Source organism: Mustela lutreola, chromosome 1 (genome assembly GCF_030435805.1).
Source record: "Mustela lutreola isolate mMusLut2 chromosome 1, mMusLut2.pri, whole genome shotgun sequence".
In the NCBI taxonomy this organism is placed as follows: domain Eukaryota; kingdom Metazoa; phylum Chordata; class Mammalia; order Carnivora; family Mustelidae; genus Mustela; species Mustela lutreola.
Window position 1 is genome coordinate 121014806 of NC_081290.1, and position 15383 is coordinate 121030188.

Genomic DNA, 15383 nt, shown 5'->3' on the forward strand with positions numbered 1-15383 from the left:
CAGAACAAGTTATTATTTGTCTATTTGATCTTAACCCCTTATACTGGAGCAATGTATCTGCATAAAAAAGCAAGCTTAAAAAGCTCTCTGTGTAGTCTTCGCACATTTTTAGGTTGTTGTTCAGGATCCTCTTCTTTCTGTTATTTCCCCTTCCTCATTCATTTGTTCCCAGATTGTAGTTTGGGTTCCCTTTTATCTGGTCGGATTCTGGGATTGGATTTTACTTTGAAAGTTGCTACTGGCTACTGCTTCAGCTTTCCTGTCACTTTTGGCCTTAGTACCTTGCCCATCTCCCAGCTCTTCTCATCTCTTTGCATACAGGGTTGTGACTGATTGCAGGAGGAGACCTAAGCAACTCTGAGTCGGAGATACTGGGAGACACTATATTGCTGACTTTTCATTCACCCAGCCTGAGGTAAACCAGCATTGCCCTCGTGGGCATTCAGATTCATAATCAGAGTCTCTAGAACTTGGGGGTGGGCTTGGGAGGATATAACAAAGCTCCATGGCAATGACAAGATGAAGCTTTCAGAGGGACACAGCAGGATCTTACTCTGAGCAAATACTTAGCTATCATCACCCACATGGGTGCCTCTGTTGGGCAGATGTATATGCCCTTCACTTTGGTCATGCCACTCTCTTTCCTGCCATGTAGCTGTCAGTATGTAAAGAAAACTTTGTTATTCACCTGCTTTTAAGGAACTTGAATCCTATGTCTGTGTTTGTTTTCATCAGTTATGGTGCCATCATCCAAATGATCACTGTGCCCTCTTCTAGCCCCTGGTCCACAAAATTCCACCCGTACCTGCAAGAACCTTCAAGACTCTGAGAGGGGAGCCCAGAGTGTAGATGTTTCTAGAGAGCAATCTACATCTTTCTCTCTATACAGAAACAAACTAATAACCAAAAAATAAATAAACAGTGGTTTTAAGGACCTAGGGAATTTAGCTGTATGGCATTTTGAAGCCAGGAACTCTATCTTACTCATCTTGCCTCCCTAACATGTCTCATAATTTCTGGTGCATAGTAGTGTTGGAATTTTAGGAGCCGAATAAGTGACACATTGCTTTCCTTAAGCTGTGAATCAATTAAGAGATAGAGGACTCAGATAGCTGAAAATCAACAGGTTGCTGCTAGCATATAAGCTGTCATTGTTCAGATTTGAAAAAGGCTTCTTCTTTTTCCTTTGGGCATAAGAATTAGAAGAAGCCCACTCCTGGAAGATGATTGTAAAGAGGGACTGCCTCTGGGTAGAAAAGCTGGGAGAAATGTGCAGAAGTGTTGGCTTCATATGGGAGAAGCTGGCCTAGTTTCTAGTCCCTTTTTGTCCTTTCAGCAAGTGGTCTGGAGATCAAAACAGGAAGATATTGATTTTGTTTTTTTTATTTGTTTGTTTTTAGATAATCTCTCATTAGTTGAATTTAACCCTTCAAAATAGTAGTATTCTCTCTGTAGGGGTGGAGCCTGGCCTACTGTGCTTATCTTCCCCCACCCCTCACTAATACAGTATTTATTTGTCTTCCCTCTGTCAAACCTTGAGCCAAGCACTTTCCCCAGCCTGCCTGGGGAGGTATATGAAAAGGAAAATACCCAGGGCAAATGAGACATAGGAGAAAGAGCTATGGAAGGCGGAGACAGCTCTTTCGCATGATGAAGAGGATGAGAAAGGCCAACCTCAGGCAAAGGAGCCCCATGACCTCTAAGAGAACAAAACCCAGAATGGCCTAGGAGAAGAGCTGTTGCTTCAGAGAGGGGTTCCTGGCCTAACCAATGGTGAGGGTCCCAAACACAGTCCCAATTCCAGCCCCAGAGCCAGCCACCTCTACCGTGGCAGCCCCAGCCCCTATGAACTTGTCTGCTGTGTCGATGTCCCTTGAAATGGTGCTGGGGTTTGGAAGCTGTGACTAGGAATAAGTGAGGTGAGGGGATGTGGGGCTGCTAAGTTGCTGAGGCTCTCATCTGTCCTTGTCTCTGGTGGTTTTAGCACCACTGCAGACAGTGATCCACTCAACAGTTGAGAGGTGCTCCTGACCAAGAAGAGGGTGAAGAAATTTGCCCAGGTGTACATTTTCAGGGGATGAAGGGCCATGGCAAGAGAGCTGCTTTCAGTGCAGAGAAGACATGCTTATAATATAGTAGAGAGTCAACTAGGACATGCCCTCCCTACACTGGCAGATATCAACAAGATTGGTTCAGGAGAGCCTCTGCCAAGTTTGCTTAGTTCTTTCTCCCAAAGTCCACAATAACATATACTTACTTTCTTTCCCTTGGGATGAATAAGTGGGGAGATAGGGAGGGAGGCCAGGAGTATTATTATTGTTGCAGGATGGAATCAGGAGACCAGGAGAGAAAGGAGGTTCTCTGTAAGACAAGTACTGGGTGTTTTCTGAATGAACGGATGTGTTTCAAGAAGAGGTAGATGTGCTGTTTATTATAAAAATGTAGTTAAGAAAGAACAATGATAGATTACTCAGAAGGGAAGTTTTGTAAGCTTAAATGAATGTTTTGTGACTTGTTAATATATTGGGAATATGTTAATCATACCTGGCTTGTTATTTGAGGTTTTGTTAAACCTTGACATTGGAGGTAGGGGGTTTGCCTATGACAGAAAAAGGGCATTGGAAGGACTTTACTGTTCAGAGACTAAGTTGGAAATTATTCAAGATATGTTGATTTTGGTAGAGAAAGGTTAATCAACTCATTTGGAAATTTGATGAGAAGGAAGGAGATAAGGAGTTAGAGCAATGATTTCATAACTTTGTTATATCTCTAGTGGAAGTAAAAAGAATTAACTTTTTGCACATGATGTTGCACGAGAAAGTGATGAAAGAAATAGAAGGTTTATTTTGGGGCCTTTTTTGGGGGGATTTGGTGTGTATGTATGTTGCTTATTATATTCTAATAATGTTATTATTAATTAGGATTATTTTCTATTTATAAATGAATTAATTCATATTAGTTTATCAGCTTAAGGATTTTGAGGTTGTAGAAATGTGAAGAAATGAATTTTGATGGTGGATCAGTTGTTGGGTGGTAGTGGGTGACATTAGGATAAAGATGGGTAACCAGGAGGCAGGGTGAGAGTAGTACCTACTTGGAGCTATTTAAGTCTGTATTAATTATCTTTTGCTGCATAAACAACTACCTCAAGGCCTAGTAACTTAAAACACAAAGCTATGGGATGGTTAAGGTAAGGGATGAGCTTGGTGGTTTTCTTGCTGGTCTTAGCTGGGCTTACTCATGAGTCTGTGGTTTCTAGCTGCTTCTAGATAAGTTGGTAGATCAGCTGAGGGTTGGCTGGAGCTGATGGCCTCCCTTATGTGTGTGGTCGTTGGCTGACTGTGGGCTAGGGTATCTTGTTTCTCCTCCTGTGGTCTCTTATCCTCTAGCAGGTTACAACAAGCCTGTGAAATGGCGGTTTCCAGTTTCCAGATGCAGCAAGGGAATAAATACAAGTACTTTCAAGCCTCTGCTATACCTCGTGTTTGCTGTTGTCCCGTTTGGCAGGTCATATGGCCAAACTCAGATTCAAAGGGTAGGGAAATAGAATCTCTCTTTCGATGGGAGGATCTATAATGCTACAGAGAGGGAAAGGATTCGATGCCATTTTCTGCCATCTACTGCAGGATTCTAGGCTGAGTGTAGACTGCAGGGGTGTGGATGGGGGGAGAGTAGGGCAGTAAAGATAATCTTTGTTTACTTCACAGCTCTTCGTGGTACTGCCCCTAACTTGGTCGGGGTGCCATTGTGTAGTTAAAAGAAATGTGGCAGATTTAGAAACTAAAGTTAACACCAGAAATTACTGGGAAAAGGGAAAGCTAGTACAGGAAAGAAGTGTGGGTGATTAGGGGATACATATTGCAAAAATAGTTTTTTAAAAAAAATTTTTATTTATTTGAGAGAGAGAGAGAGAGCATGAGTGGGGGTAGGGCAGTGGGGCAGAGGGAGAAGCAGACACCCCACTGAGTCCCCCACGTGGGACTCCATCCCAGAACCCCAATATCATGACCCAAGCCAAAGGCAGATGCTCAACTGACTGAGCCACACAGGCGCCCTGCAAAAAGCTTTTTATGTTGCACAAGACTTAGTTCTACATAGTATTTCAACTCAGTCCAGTAATCTAGATCTAGTTACTGGCGTGTTAGGAAAATTGGGTTATAGGTATTACCCAGTTCATAAAATTGTATGCAAGGAGCTTGAGAAAACCAGAAGTCACACTTATTAGTGCTGAAACCAGACATTGATGAAAAGGTATTTCCCTTATTGTTGGGGACAGTTGTGCTAGGAGTAGACATCTTACAATGGGTTCTTTATCATCAGCTATGTCAAGAAAATATAAGGACAATGTATGTGGCCAATACAGGAACCTTAATGAGATGATTAATGATCTAAGGAGAGCATCATTTCGATGTGGGAGGAGGTGGTGAAATGGTGGGAGGGAGCTGCTTTTCTTGCAGTGAGCTCATCCATTCAGGGACTGAATTAAGATGGCAAGTGGAGCCAAGGGAGCCTTGGCTCATTTTCTCCTTACCTGCGCCTTATCTTCTCTTTTCTAGGTAGCATCAGATCTTGAGACCTCTGAAACCCAATTTCCTCTCAGTAAAACAAGGACAATAATATCTGTCACTTAGGCTGTTGAGCAATCTACTTAAAATTAAGGTGTGGACTTTACATCACCCAGAATTCCTTTACCTTTCTTGTCTTTTGTGTTTGTTCACTGATGTTTTAAAAATGATGACAGGTTTTTTTAGAGCAGTTTTCGGTTCACAGCATAACTGGGGAGAAACTACAGATATTTCCCATGTGCCCCCTGCCCTCACAGAGGCATAGCCTTCCTATTATCAATATCGTCTACCGGTGTGGTACCTTTGTTTGATTTTAAGTTTTTTTTTTTTTTTTTTTTTAAGATTTTATTTATTTATTTGACAGAGAGAAATCACAAATAGATGGAGAGGCAGGCAGAGAGAGAGAGAGAGGGAAGCAGGCTCCCTGCCAAGCAGAGAGCCCGATGCGGGACTCGATCCCAGGACCCCGAGATCATGACCCGAGCCGAAGGCAGCGGCCCAACCCACTGAGCCACCCAGGCGCCCCAATGTTTGATTTTAAGTTTTAATTTGAAATTATTTCGAACAAATGAAAAAGCTGAAATAATAATAGAGGACTCCCATATACCCTTTATCCAGATTTAACAATTTTGCATACTTTGCATGGTTGCTTTATTATATTTTTCTCTCATTCTTTCCAAATATACATCATTTAAAATTTTTTTAACAAATCATTTGAAAGTAGATTGTAATGTCATTCCCTTTGACCTCTTAGTACTTTATTGTATATTTCCTAAGAAAAATAATAGTCTCTTACATTGCCACAGTACAGTTGTCAAATTCAGGACATTTAACAATGAAACAATATTTTTGTCCAGTCTATAGTTCATAATCCCGTTTGTCAATTGTCCTCATAATGTCTCTTATAGCACTTTTTAATCTTCCAGTATGATATACAGTTCAGGTTCACATATTGCAATTTGAATAACTTTTTTAAAAAAAGATTTTATTTATTTACTTGCGAGAGAGAGGGAGAGAGAGAGCATAAGAGGGAGAGGGTCAGAGGGAGAAGCAGACTCCCCACTGAGCAGGGAGCCTGATGTGGGACTCTATCCCAGGACTCCAGGATCATGACCTGAGCTGAAGGCAGTCACTTAACCAACTGAGCCACCCAGGCTCAGTTGCAATTTGTTGTTGTATTTCTTTAGTATCCAAATATGAAAGATTTCCTCAGTTTTTCTTCATCTTTGATGTTACTGTTATTTTCAAAAAATACAAGACTGCTACTTTATAGAATATTCATTACTTTGGTTTTGTCTGGTGTTTTCTGATGATTGGACTCAGATCACACGTCCCTAGATGCATATGACATCAGCAATGTGTGCTTCTTAGAGAAGCCCAACTGGCAGCATACGATGTCTGCCTTCCCCTTATTGGTGATGTTAATTTGATCACTTAATCAAAGTGTTTTCTGGTTTCTCCACTGTACAGTTACTATTTCCCTCTTCCAACCACTAAATAATATGTGGCGAAATACTTTGGGGTTATGCACATATTCTGCTTCTTATCAAACTTTTCTTCCTAGATTTCATATCCATACATAATTCTTGTCTGGATGAATCTTTTTTTTTTTTTTTTTTTTTAAAGATTATTTATTTATTTATTTATTTTTGTAAGAGAGAGAGAGTGAGCACAAGTGAGCTGGGGGTGGTGGGGAAGCAAACTTCTGCTGAGCAGGGAGCCGGATGTGGGACTCCATCTCAGGACCCCAGGATCATGACCTGAGCCAAAGGAGCTGCTTAACTAACTGAGCTACTTCCAGGGCTTTCTTTGGCTACTTCATTCCATAATTTTATCTCTTTTTTTCCCATAGTAGGAACGTGGCTCCCAGGGACATCATCACATTATTTATCTTCTCAGTCTTATAATATCCACAAAATAGTTTCAGATTGCTGCAGTAATATCACAATGAGAAACAAACCTACTAGAAAGAGTTCAAGATTTGACTGCAGTTCTTTTGTTCTGTAGATTATGGGTATAAAGTCAATATGCTGTGCTCAAAATTCCCTTGGATTGGTTCATTTTTTTTCCGCTTCTGTGTGATATTTATCCTCCCCTATCCTTGACATGGTTATTCAATTAAAATATAGTTATGTTAGTTTCTCTGGCCACTAAGTTTTAGGTTTTTTTCCCCTCCTCTACTCCATCTTCCTGAATCTAAAATCTGTAGCCTACTCTGTTAGCCTGCTAGGGCTGCCATAACAGAATACTATCAACTGGGTGGCTTGAACAACAGAAATTTTGTTTTCTCACAGTTCTGGAGGTTGGAAGTCCAAGATCAAAGTTCCTACTGGGTGGGTTTCTAGTGAGGCCTATTTTTCTGGCTTGTAGATTACCACCTTCTTGAGTGTCCTCACACTACCTTTCCTCTCTGCTCTGGCACCCCTGGTGTCTCTTCCTATTCTTAAAAGAACACCAGTCCTGGTGGATTAGAACCTCATCCTTTGACCTCATTTAAACTTAATTAAAGGCCTTTTTTGCAAAGGATATTGAGGGTTAGGCTTCAACATCTGAATTGGTGATGGTTGGGGTGCATGACGAAAATTAGTCTGTAACACCTATGATCTCCCATGAAGCTCTTGGAACTGCTTTTGAAACTCATTAAAAGCTGCTGACTCCTTTTGGTTCAGTTTCGTCCTTGTTTACCTGTTTACTTCCTTATTAATTTTTTTACGTATCCTTCCAATCATTCATTAATTTACGTATTCAAAAGCTATTTGTTGAATACCTTCTAAGCATTAGGCACTTTGCTAGACATGGGAAATATAATGGTGAGGAGGAAAACAGAAGAAGCATATGTCCGAGGAGCTTATAGTCAACTGGGGAAGTCTGACATTGACCAAAGAATCAGCCAAATTAATAATTAAAATTAAAGAGACTCAGAAATAAAAGCAAGATAATTAGGTTGGTTGAGTTTCTGAGATAAGGTTGTTATAACAACCTACAATAGCTTGCTGTTTTGTACCTTACTCTATACTGATTAGCTGTTATTAATAAACCAGCACAAAATTTAGTAGTCTGAGGTGGCAAGCACTTATTATTCCTCATGAGGCTATGGGTGGTTAGACTTGGCTGATTTTGACGGAGCTTGCTCAAGTGTTGATGGTCAGATTTTGGGTTGCCTGATAGCTAGTTGGTCAAGGATGGCCTTGGCTGGGGCAACTCAACTTACTCCACAAGGAGTGTTTCACTTCCTTCTAGACAGCTAGAATCTTCTGATCCGTAGTCAGACGCGTTATCCACTGGCCACTAAACTGGCAGTGTTCCTGTGGTGATGAGCAGGGTTCAAGAGGGAGAGCTGAAGCACGAAAGCACTTTTTAAAGCTTCTGCTTACTTCTGTTTCCCAGTGTTGCAATGCGCAAAGCAAGTCACACGGCCAAGCCAACTTCAGTTTGGGGAGGGAATCCTACTAGAGGGCAAGAATAAAAGGAGGCATGAAAGATTGGGACCATCAGTGTAACCTATATTCTTTATATTATGATATTTCTGTTTCTGTTATTTCCTTGAATCCGTTCTCAATTCCCAAGTCTAGTAGACTAGTTTTGGATCTTATATTCCCTGATCTCTTCATAGCACTTGACACTATTGACCATTCCACTTTTTTTTAAAGATATCTTTCTCCTGGGGCGCCTGGGTGGCTCAGTGGGTTAAGCCGCTGCCTTCGGCTCAGGTCATGATCTCAGGGTCCTGGGATTGAGTCCCGCATCAGGCTCTCTGCTCAGCAGGAAGCCTGCTTCCCTCTCTCTCTCTCTCTCTGCCTGCCTCTCCCATCTACTTGTGATTTCTCTCTCTCAAATAAATAAATAAAAAATCTTTAAAAAAAAAAAAAAAGATATCTTTCTCCTTTGATTTTGAGAACAGTATTTTCTCCTGGTTTTCTTCCTATGTTTCTTATTGTACATTCTTCTCCTTCTTCATGGCCTCCTTTTTTTTTTTTCTTGTTCCTTTAGTTTTGGGTTTAGTTTTGGGTTTCCCAGCTACGTGAGCTGGGAAAGTCCACAGAGAGTCCACAAACAGCACTTCTTTCTTCATTTCCTAAGTGTAAAAATCATTTGAAGAATAAAACACATAGAGATAAAGACCCACCTTCAGGGGTGCCTGGGTGGCTCAGTGGATTAAAGCCTCTGCCTTCTGCTCAGATCATGATCCCAGGGTCCTGGGACCGAGCCTCACGTCCAGCTCTCTACTCAGCAGGGAGCCTGCTTCCTCCTCTCTCTCTGTCTGCCTCTCTGCCTACTTGTGATCTCTGTCAAATGAATAAATAAAATCTAAAACAACAGCAACAACAACAAAAAAAACCCCATCTTCATCACTGATAAAACTAATTATAAAATGTGTCTTCGAATGGGTACTTACAATGCATGACGAAATACTTACCATAGAATTTAACTCCTGCTCCTAGTCACAGTTTGAGGCACTGGGGAGCAGGGACAAGGAATACCCTGAAGAGAGGCTGATAGTCAAAGAGAGAGAGAAAAGAAGAGGCTAGTCCTCAGTTCCTTCCCTAGAGCTCACTCTCTCTGTGAGATGTAATAAGTGGAGAAATAGGCCAAGAACACTACTCTAGTGGAATTCCTCCATGTATTAACTTGAGTCCAGTGGAAAAAAGGTTCTTCCCTAATTCCAAAATTCTGTCATTGATCCTCTTCTATTTTTATTTTAGTATCTCTAGAAATGCCATTTATACATGCAGTGATTTAAGTACCTATTTATATTCCCTTTCTCTTTAGTACAGAATTCTGGCCAATGTTTCCTAGACTATTGCTTATGTTTTTTAGATGTTGAACATAAGTGAACTTAATGCATTCCAAATTGAAATTATTTATTTATTCATTTAGTCAATAAAAATTATCCAAGACATTTCCATTTTTCCCATCCTGCTTCTTATCTCAGGGCTATTGTCTACCCAGTACCCAAACCAAAACCCAGAAAGTCCTTGTGAGTTCTCTTCTTTACTTCTCAACATTCAGTCTGCCATTCCAGTCTTATTCATTCAATCTTGTCAATGTCTCTTAACTGACTTATTTTACTTCACATAAACACTAACTTAATTCACTCTCTTGACATATTTCCCTTAGGTTTATACAAAACCTCTTAAATATTCTACGCCCTGCCTCCTATCTTATCTCTTTAATTTATCCTGTATAGTGCACAAGAGACAATTTCTGGTACACGATATTCTGTATTATGAAAAAGAGTATACCTTTTAGAGCAGAGCCAGTTTTGTCATTTAGTTATATGTCTTTTTTGCAAGTGACTGAATTTCTCTAAGTTTCAGGTTTCTTTCTCTCTCTTTTTTTAAATCTATAAAATGAAGATAATGCCCACCTTGTCTGGTTTTTAAAAATATTTACGTGGCTGTATAAAACACACGCAAGCACAGTGGCTAGTCTAGTACCATACTCTACTGGTGGTTAGGATTACGTTCTGGGGTAGGCTTTATGCTAACTGCTTTGTGCACCACCTTATATATCCCCATTTTATGGATGATGAAATGCACAAGCTGTACAGTCACATGAAAGTAAAGTGGCAGGGAATTCAAGCCCAGTCAGTGGGTCGCCACAGCACCTGCTCCTAACCACATCACAGTTATTTTGAGAGCTAGGGTGGGAAAATGAGAACATTGTGAAATTCAGCCTCTGTCCTTAGCTGCTAGATAAATTTGGGCAAGTTTCTTAAAGTTTTTGAACATCAGTTATCTATAAAATATGGACATAATGCCTACTTATAACATGGTTAAGACAGTTAAATAAGAATGAATCATATAGGGTTGCCTGGCTGGCTCCATACATAGAGCATAGAGTGACCCTTGATTTTAGGCTTGTGAGTTCAACTCCACATTGTGGAGCTTACTAAAAAAAAAAAAAAAAAAAAAAAAAAAAGAATAATATAAAATGAATGGCACAGAAGAGCACTCAGTACGGGAGATCTATGATTATCATTATTTCTAAATTAAAAATGCAGTTATTTAGCTACTCTGTTTAAAAATCCCATTGTTTTTTCTGGCTCCAGGGAAAGGCTCACACTCTTTAGCATGGTACACCAAGCCTTGCATTAATGCCTCCTCCCCTCATCTTCCAGCCTGAGCTTTAATAACGATCACTTGTAGTTCCCCCAAATACGAATTGCTGTCTCATAATTCTCTGCCTTTGTAGTGCTACATCCTTGGCCTGAAGAAGCTTCCCTCTTTCTCTTGTTTCCACCCAACCATTTTATCTTCTGTCTAACTCTCATTCTTTAAGGCTGGGATTCCCCTCCTCCCCTGCCTCCCCCCTCCTTTTTTCTTTTCCACAAAGCGGTATTTGGTGAATATGTCCAACTCCTTCAATCACGGCTGGATGTTCTTCCTTAGATTCCTTTGTGAGTGTGCAGAGGTCCATGGAACCTCATTTCACAACTGTTTACTGGTCATTTCCCCCTCCCTAGACTGTGAGCTACTACAGAGACAAAGATTGAGTCTTTCATTTTGGTATTCCAGGACTTAGCACAGTGTAGGCACTCAGTGACTGTCAGATGTGTGAAGATTAAATGCAATAATCAGAGGCATAGTAGAGCCTGGCTCTTGGCAGATGCTTAATAATAAATATTTTCTAACATTTTAATAATTTTTGCACGGTATGTTTATTATATACTATATTCTATTTTAATAACATTTATTTAATTATTTATAATTTTAAGGTAATGTTTGTGGCTCAGCATTCTTTGTATTACCCTTTGTTCCCTTGTACACATTTTAGTATTTCAGCAACATGTTTAATGAAGTCTCTCTGCTACAGTTTATTCCACATTCTCACCTACCAGTTGGAAGTACTTATAAAGTGATTCTGCAAAGTGGTTATTTTCCTCGTGGTTCAGAGACAGTGACAGTCCCCAGTTATTCGGATTTTTTTAAAGCACAATCACTAACCTAATGTAATGTCTTTTGTTAAATCATTAACTAATCTAAAATATGGACATTCCCACTAAATCAAACTAAAAAGAACCAGCAAGGATTATACAAAAATGACATAAGGAAATAAACATGACAAGGAACACAAAAAAGGTGGCAATCTTTTAGAAAGGTATAGTTTGCTAATCCTACTGTGTCTTCTCTTTTGACAAAGATTCAGTGCTGGGAGCCCTTGCAGGGAGAGGGTGGAGGAGGAAGCGTGGAGGAGGAAGTGAGGACCAACAGGGACACAATTTCAGTGTTTTGACAGCTTAGTCAGAGAGAGAATTGCTGCAGGCATTTGCACATTTTAACCCCTGCTGTAACAGTTAGAATTCTTTCTTGCACTATCCAAATCCAAGAATTAGCTCTTAGGAAAGCTGAACATCTCATGCCTGCCACAAAAACAAAACAAAACAAACAAACAAAAAAAGTATCAGGTGAACAAGAAATCTAATAAACTCAAATCTCTGTTAGGTGGCAAGAATCTATTTTATATTAATTTTCATGCTTCCATCCTTCATTAGGCTGTTATCCCAGACATAACCAAGAGTGCTAGAGCACTGTGCCTTATTCTCTTGAGCTCCATGTGTAAAATTTCAACAACACATTCTGGCAGGATGAGCAGATTTAATGGTAAGGAGTTAAAAAAAGTCTGCTATGATTTAGTCCCAAAGTTGACTGAGTTCGTGCTTTGTAATTTGTAGATGCTTCGGGTCCTTTCTTTTGTCAAAACAGTGTTTATTGGAAAAGGAAAGTCAATAGGTAATAGTTTCTCATTGTTAGAATAAAGCACGGTCTTTTAGGATGGCAGGAGCTTTCTCTCTGTCTCTCCGGCTCCCTGTCACCCTCTCTTGTTCTCAGTAAGTAGAAATGAGGGTAAAAAGAGAAAGGAAAAAAGAAGTGTAGTGTTTAGGACACTGACTTAATATAGCATTGTGTTCTGCAAGTAGGATTTATTTTCTTCGTCTGACTGTTGTTTGAAATGAAAACTAGTAGCACTAAGCTTGGGTATCATTACAAAATTTCAACTTAACAATTCACAATCACCTACCACTATGTTAGGCACAGCAGAGAATTTAAGAGTTATAAAACAATGTCCATCTGTCCTATCTCCCTGCAAATAAATTAGGCAGGAGTGTACATTTCAGCAAAATGTCTATTTTATAATTTATTTTAAAATTTTTTTCTTCTTTTCCAAAACCCCCTTTTCAAGGTTTTATTTAAATTCTAGTTAACCTACAGTGTAATATTGGTTCCAGTTACAGAATTTAGTGATTCAGCATGTACAAATAACACCCAGTGCTCATCACAAGTGCCCTCTTTAATACCTGTTATAATTTAATTTTAAGCTAGTAAGAATCTTTGTGAATAAACAAGGGCAGCATTACATCATTTAGAATGATTCCGAAATATTATACTTAATTGTATTGTGAAATAAATTTCAAATTTTTGGAGAAGTTTATTAGAAACTGCACTATTTCCCCCTTCTCTTTCATTACTCTTGTTCTTTTCTATGGCTTTTCATGTAGAATTACTAAAACTCCATGATTTACTTCCACTTGACTTTAAAGTAGTGAAAGGAAATAACTCAAAAGTGCCAAAAACGTAGAAAATCAAGAGTCCAGAGGTGAACTTGTCAGGTTGGTGGTTTTTAACAGGTTTCAAGCAGCTAATTTGAATTCTTTGTTCTCTTAAAATGGTAAGACCGCCCTGTTATCTCAGGCACCTGTTTCTAGCAGTTCATACTTGCCTTTAAACAGCTCTTTCCATTGTAATGGAATTAAGTGGTTGCTCAGCCTTGAGAACAAATAAGCCTCTTTAAGTATTTAACTCACTACAGGAGAGAGACTTCCGGAAGGTTTTTTATGTGTCACAGCTAGGGTCAACACTCAAATAATAGAAGAGAACCTCACCAGATATTTTTAATGGTGACTAATTAGGGGGTAAACAAGAGGAATGGAGGCTGCAAGTTGTAGAAGTGTGGAGGTGGGAGTAACAGTGGGAAAGGTTTTTACTCCCCTACTTTCACAGGAACAATTCTGCAGCCTCAGAGCTCTGTTTGACCAATTGAATTTGGGAAGGGATTACGGTGAGCAGATTTTAATGCCAATGGCTACAAGTTTTTATCACCTTTATTTTCAAACGTTGTTTTCCTCATCTTATGCCAGGGTGGAAGGCGGGTATTTACCAAAACTCCTGGAGAGTGGTCAGAATGTGTTCACTCATATATTTATACCTTTATTTATATGTTCATTCAAGCTTCTATAGAAGGCTCACTTTGTGTCAAGTACTGTATTAGTCAATACTTTGTCTTCTGCACGCTTTCTAGTTTTGTGAATTAAACTGGGGTGTAGTGGGGTGAGGTGGGCAAGGGTGATGATGAAGATAGAAGAGACATATTTTCAAGACCAGTAGGATATTTGGTGCAAGAAACATTTTCAGTGTATTCTGGTACATACAATAGTACCATGTAATAGTACCATAGTAATACAGTAATGGAACTTGCTGAGTCATGTTTGGACATGTCTATGTTTTTGAAGGACAACTGCTGAGTTCTGATTCATAATAACTCCAATTTAAGTATTTCACTTGGGCTTCATTTCATTATATAATAGTAAGTTAATTACATGCTCTGTTTTTCAAAACAGTTTATTAATTTTAACATCATGGATTTGGTCTCAGGAGGTCTTGGTATATGCAAGCTATGTTAACACTGTTTAATCTCTGCTAGAGATTGCCCTCCACAAACCTTTAAAACTTTACATGTTAACCAGAAAAATAGTCAAATGTATGCTTATAGCTACTTCATTCAGCTCTGACAAATAACTGAGTGTCAATGATATACCAAAAGCCTTCAAAGTTTGATGAGATTGAATTCCTGGTGGAAATAAATACAAGATATAGAGAAAGTTAAAAAAACTGCTAAATAATATGTAGTGCATGATCCCATATATGAATAACAAGGCACATATATATGCATAGAAACATGTGGGACCTGACTGAATTGTTTGTTTGAATTGTTTGTTTTTGCTTTTAAGATTATACTGGTTTATTTTAAAGATTGAGAAAGAGAGCATGAGTTGAGGGGTGGAGCAGAGGGAGAGGGGTAAGCAGACTCTGTGTTGAGCATAGAACTTGATGCTGGACTGGATCCCAGGATACTGAGATCATGACCCAAGCCAAAGTTAAGAATCTGACAGCAACCAGCTGAGCCACCTAAGAGCACCCAGACTGAATGGTTAATAGCATTTATCTCTGGAAGGTAGCATGACTTGTTGTCCAAATCACTTCTCTGGGAGTTTTCCTTTCCAGAGGGAAAGGGCATTTTTGGCAGTTAGAGATGTAAAGTTTTTTCCGGCGAGATAAACACAACACCAGGCAAAGTGGGTGCAAGGCAAGATTTATTAAAAACGCTCTCCGGCGAAGTTTCAGGGCTCAGGAGAAGGGGAGCCAGGAAAGTTGCGCCGGGAGGAGGTGGGCACCCTCGGGCGAGGTTCCGCCACTCTGGAAAGCAGAGTGGTAGAAGTCGTGCCCAAGTCAGGGAGGAGGGGGCTTTTAAGGGGTCTCGGAGGAAGCTCAGGGGTCTTTTGGCAAGTTTCCCTTATTTGGATATCCCGCTGCTCATCGGGATCCCATTGGTCCACAGGAGCCCGGGGCGGGGGTCTCAGATTCCTGCTTGGGCCTTTGTTCTCCTGTCCGAGCTCAGGTCTTGTGGCGGGAACTTTCGCCATCTTTGGTAGCCCTTCCTGCCAGCCCAACATTCCAACCTTTTGCTTAATATAATGCTGTCAGGGGCGTCGACTCGGTTCTGGCTACTTCCTGCTGACAGGGGGCGTCGTCATGGGGG

General features: G+C 40.0%; 1 protein-coding gene and 1 pseudogene across 3 annotated transcripts in view; one reads left to right on the plus strand and one right to left on the minus strand.

Moving 5' to 3' along the window:
- Positions 1-15383, plus strand: part of MAPK10 (mitogen-activated protein kinase 10) — a 611144-nt gene that overhangs the window by 98818 nt on the left and 496943 nt on the right. The gene's annotated exons all lie outside the window — the stretch shown is intronic.
- LOC131824807 (ATP synthase F(0) complex subunit C2, mitochondrial-like) lies at positions 1620-3512 on the minus strand (annotated as a pseudogene).